This window comes from Pituophis catenifer, unplaced genomic scaffold, assembly GCF_029215685.1.
Source record: "Pituophis catenifer annectens isolate HBS135680 unplaced genomic scaffold, rPitCat1.0.hap2 SCAF_5, whole genome shotgun sequence".
NCBI lineage: Eukaryota > Metazoa > Chordata > Lepidosauria > Squamata > Colubridae > Pituophis > Pituophis catenifer.
This window is the reverse complement of record NW_027256885.1, coordinates 79,400,775-79,406,774: the sequence shown is the minus strand read 5'-3', so window position 1 is coordinate 79,406,774 and position 6,000 is coordinate 79,400,775.

Sequence of the window (6,000 nt, the reverse complement as noted above, 5' to 3'; positions counted from 1 at the left end):
AACAAAATTACTAGCAAGATTAGAACAACAAGTACCCACAAAACATACTCCCAAACTTCTAATAACATTAGCATGTGTAAGAAAGTGTTATATTAAAGCTAATAATATGTATATGTACAATGTGAAGGCAGTTGTCCTCTGTACAAATCTTCTGCCGTGCGTAGAGAATCAGCTTCCGGAGTGATTCAGCAAGGCTGATGGTCACCTGGTATCAGTCTCATCCAGTGGATCCAGGATTGTTCTCCTAAGATCTTAAAAACACAATTACAAAACCAATACATCTGGGCGAGTGCGCAAAGGAATCTGAGCAGTTGTAGTCCTTTTCAGTGGGGAAACAGCATAGGCAACCACTGAATCCTAAGAAAGAAAAAAATACAAAAATAGTCCAGATGATGAAGAATGCTATTCCCACTGGTGGCTGGATCCTTTGGATCATCAACTTCACTGGATTTCCTTGATGAGATTGAGCCCGTTCACTTGGGGTCTAACTTCCGTCCAGTTTGGATTAACATCCAATCATCATGGTGGAATTTGTGGACTGGAACTTCAAAGGTGGTGTTTGGGCTAATAGTCCTTGTTTCCTAAAAACTTCAAAATATCTGGACAGGTTATACACATATTGTTTCAATACTTTGTCTCTGGTTTCCAAGGAAGTAATGCATATGCTTCCTGTAGTGAAAACTACTCCAAACAACAGTTCATATGATGATAATCTGTCTAGGTTGGGTAAAACTCTTGACACCACTGTTGCTGTAGCATTACTGCAGATAAAAGCTGCAACCCACCCTGTGAGGTGGTCCACTATGACCAATAAATATTTTACACTCCCCACTTTTGGTAATTCTGTAAAATCCACATGAATACATTGAAATGATCTTAAAGCCATTTGTTGTTTTCTGACAGCATGTTCATTCACCTTTTTACAAACCAAACATTTGTTTATAATTGATGTTACTAAAGGATATATCCCAATACAATCATAGCTTAGTTTAAAAGTTCATGTACAATAGCTTGAAGTCCCCAATGACTCCACCCATATTTTGCCAAATGATGTCCAGAGACTAAGGGTTACAATGAATTAAGCAATAGCTGTCATAAAGTCAGCTTATTGCCCCCCACAAACTGGGTCCTCAATTCACCTACCTTAGAAAGGATGGAAGGCTGAGTCAACCTTGAGCCTGGTGAGATTCGAATTTACAGTAATTGCAGACAGCTGGTGTTAAATTACAATGCATTTATCCACTGAGCTATCCAGGCTCCCTGTCCATAGAGCTTAATTTAATGAATACAATTCAAAGGTTTGAGCAGACCAATTTCGAGGCAATTTGTCTCCAGGGGGTGTCCCTCCAAATCAGGTCTTGTTGTTGTATGTAAGCCAATTATTTCAACACCATAATGTTCTCATCCAAGGTGATCCATTGATCTGGTGTTGGTTAAGAACTGTGCTTGATTCAAATTGAGAACTGCAGGTAAAATCAAATCTGTGTTGCATTAAAATTGTTTTATTTTTGTTTAGAATCTTGAATCAGATAACCACCACCGAAGGATAGTTCTGACTTGATGTGGGGTGTTTACAATGAGGGCTCCCTCCAAAGGTCAATTGCCTACTTTCTGAGCCAACACCTCTCGTGCAATTCAATGTGTGTGTGTGTGTGTGTCTACAAAGAGACCGAATGGCTTTTCCAAATTTAGCAAACGCAATACAGGAGCCCTGGTTAAAGCCTGTTTCAAAATTTTCAAGGCTTCCTCTTTCATGTCCCTCCCATTTCAAACTCCAAGATCCAGATTCAATTAATACACATAGGATTGTCTTAATTCTTGCTTGTTTATAGATGGAGGCGGAGACGCTACCCCTCCTTTCTATCAGGAGTGATTTTTGTTTACTACTCCTGTTGGGGGAAAAAAAGTCTTTCCCTTTAAAGATTGCTGAAAGGCAGAGCTTTCCCTTCCTGAATTCAAAACTCCTGGAATTAGTTCTTCCTTTTGTTGTGGAAATTAAGGTGGCGTCTCAGTTTCTTAATGGCCCATTGGTAAAGGTGGGGGCTGAACTCTGCCGGAGTTTCTGCCTATTTTCTTTAGGGGAATTTTCTTGTGCTTTTTTAATATTGAGCTTCTCAAATCTTCCAACACTCCCTTCACTGATTAAGTGTATTCAAATGCTTTGTTCACTTAATCTGATCTCTGTCAACGAAAAACACCACTTCTCTTCAGATCACCACTTCTCTCCTACTTCTTAGCACTTCCACATTTCAATCTGCCAACTTCCATAACTTTCCAAAAACAAATCACATACCTTCTCCTTTCCATCAATTCTACTTTCTCTAACTCCTTCTTATTATAACATTCAATTCCTCCTACCACTGCCATCCTGATTTCCAAGCCAGCACAAGTCTGTGTAGACAAACTTAAAGGCAACTTTCTGACTTCCCTTAAAACTTCCTCTCTTCCTTCAACTACCGTATATCCCTCTATAAACAAATGAGCTCCTCAGCACCAATTATCTAATCTCCCCGCAAACTGAAGTGAACAAAAACAAGCATACTCTCGAGGCAGAATCCAACATTTTAGACAAAAATGCCACTGAATCTCTCCCACCACACATCGCAATTTCCAACTCATCTCTGTGACAATTCCCAAAAAGGGCAGTAACTTGTGCTACTAGCAAACAAACAAATAAACAACAAACAAACATACAAACGAACAAACGTGCCATCTGTTAAGGATGCAGAATGCACGCAGACATAAAAAACATTTAAGAAAGACAGCTTCAAAAATAAAACAATAGTAGATTAAAAAAATCTTTCAAAATAATTTCTTTGAGATAGAATAAAAATAAGAATAAAAATAATTTTATTTCTATACCATCCTTCTCCCGAAGGACTCAAGGCGGTGTACAGCCTATTTTGTTTAAAAAAACAAAACAACACCAATTTAAAATAATTAAAAATATTAAATGGATTCGGCTCAATTTAAAACCTCAGAAATTTAAAACATCCGATTTAAAATTATGTTGCTAACCCAGCCTGGCGAAACAACAGGATCCTGAGTACAAGTTTAATGAAGCGTTTTTAAACCTCCAAAAATTTCCAGAAAAAATAAAATCAAAATTGTATTCAGAGCAGAAAAGTTTTCATATGCAAATTAAAGAGACCTAGCAGCAACAGCATTAGCCGATCACCCACTTCCCCCTTCTTTTTCTGGCTGCTTTTCTGAGAGAAAAAAAATGGTTAAACCGTAGCCCCCCCCTCTTTCGTGCCTCTCATCTCCCAGGGGAAAAAAGGAGGGGGTGAGAGAAAGGAAAAAAGTTAAAAGGAACTGTTTCTCTCTTATAAAGGAAAAGAGGGGGGGAAGAGGGAAAAAATGTACAGCATGCAAGGAAGCCTCGCTTCTCTCTTCCATTCAGCATTCTTACAACAAAGCAACACAGTATTATTACTATACTAACATTAGTATTTCTCTAATTTCTCACTTTATCAACACACAGGCTTTTCATATTTGTACTGCAATCAACTTCTTGTTTAAACCAATTTCACATACAAAAAATCCCACTTCATGCAAACCAACCATTCTCAAATATCTCCCACAGCCTCAAGCACAAATCATCTCACTTTGCTGGCAGCCACACATATCACAATCAATTAAATTCCATTCAAATTTACACACTATCATTATATATATACATATATATTTAACAGAAATCACACCAAATTGATCAAATCCTATCTGTTTTCCCATTTAGACAGGCTTCACCTTTTTAACTGCCTGCTAAACCCCGGGAGGGAAGAACAGTAAACTCTGGCTGTTTAAGAATGTCAGTTTATCAGAAAAATTATAACACTGCAATTAGTTCTTCTCTTACCACACATAAGATTACACACAATACTTAGTTCCTTAATTCCAATTCCAGAGACTTCAGCACGCCAACTGGTCTCCTAGGAGGTTGATCAAACCCCACTCTTCCACCCTTTTAATGGGTAGGTACCTCTAAACAGAGAGACTTTAACTCTCTGATTTATACTTACCTGTTTTCTTTTCCTCTTTCTTTCTTTCTTTTCTTTTCTTTTCTTTTCTTTTCTTTTTTTTTTTTTGTTGAGTCTCTGTATCTGATCAACCTTCAAGGATTCTTGACTAGCCTGTCTTTGTCAGCGGGTTTACGGCACCTCCTCACTGAATCTCCATGGACTTCAAAGGAGTCCTAATGGCCGGCCAGTGGATTTTCCTTGGGGAGGCGTCGATTCCCACTGAAGCAGGCTGTCTGGTAGAACAAAAGTTCTCTGCCTTGTAGTCCCATCTGCAGGGTGCCATAAATGTTGTGGATTTAATAAGACAAACACAACTTTTGGGTTGATCAGAGACAGATTTTATATATTGCGCAATAGGTTCAAGGCTCTGTACATGAAGCGTTGAACAAAGACAGGAATTAGGTACAATGGTTTTATACCCTTCTAGACAAAGGATTCTTTTGAAGTCAGCAGTTCATATGGTCCTATACATTTATCAATTTTAATTGACATTACAGAGTTTCTTTGCAAAACAATCATAATTCTTTTTGTAGATTACTGAAGCATCTCTTTTATCTTTTGACGATGGACAACTTTTAACTCATGTGGATCCCCTTGACCTAACCAACCTTTAAGCTGTATGTCATTAGAATGTTCCTTTCTTCTGACAACTTAGAGGCCTCCTAGAGGAACCAAAAGGATTTTGGCTGAGTTTGTACTCTTTCCAACCGGATGCATTGCTTTTTAGAATAGAGTGAATAGAAAGTTATCCAGTGGTCATCCATCAGAGCCCGCTTCATTACATTAAGCTCACCCAGGAACGCTGGTCCGCGGCATCGCTCGATCTGACTTCCTGAAAAATAAAGAAAACTTGCTTTCACTCAGCTTGCTTCTCTCGCGGTTTTGCGCAGTGCCGGAACGCTCTCCCAGCTGGGAAATTCGAATCCTCGGGGAGGGGAAACCTCTCCTCCCTTCTAACAATTGGCGACCACGAAGAATTCCCAGCCAACCCAGCCACCGGACGGGGCCTGGAGATTCATCCCAGCCGGCACGGACCACTTTGTCCGGGGAAAAATCCACGGACCCTGCCCGGAGGTGTCGGGTAGTAAAGGGAGTTTTGAGCCTTTGCCTCAACAGCTGCTTGAAAGCAGGTAAGTACCGCTTTAAATTACAATAAAATACCTAGAATACGGGGCGTATGAGAGTGTGTGTGTGAGTGAGTGTGTGCATGTGGGATTTCACCTGGACAGCAGCCTGATCCTACCCCTTTGAACGATCCCTAGCCGCACCTCTGCCTACTGCTAGCTCCACCAAGCCATGACCGGTAGGACAGAGAAAGCAAGGGGGGATCGCCAAACGTAGGACTTTCTGCCTAACAGGGAACGAAAGCCGAGCAAATAGAAGCGCGTGGAAGGGGGAAATAAATTGCGAGAGGGAATCCCAGTGTACGTCTCAGAAGGTGCAAAGCCCAGACACGGAGATAGTGTGAGGAGGGGCCAGTACTCACTGCTGGGGTCAGCAGGTCCTCCCAGATCCCCTTTTTGGATCTGAAAACTGTGGCGAGTTCCCTACGGAAGGGGCCTGTACTTCGTAAGGGAATCGAAGTCCTTCCCAGAGCTTTTTCTCTGCAAACTTGAGGCGGGCCACCCGGCTAAGTCAAAGTGATCCTTCAGGTGAAAAGACAGGGTCATGGGTAGCGGTAGTTCGTGGGTGGCAGGAACCCCGATTGGAGAGTTGCTCAAGGCCTGGGACGCCAGGCGGATGCCCATTTTAAATGGTATGGATCGAAAACGAGCGGAAAAATTGTGTCAAAAGTGGGCTTTGGTTAGAGACGAAAACGGGAAACAAATTTGGCCTGATAGCGGTACCTTCAATATAAAAATCCTAAAAGCACTTAGACCCAGACTAAAGCCCAGCCACATACCCTATTGGTATTGCTGGGCCGAACTAGCTAGGAATAAGGAATCCTTCATAGAAAATAACACACCTAAGATAGAAA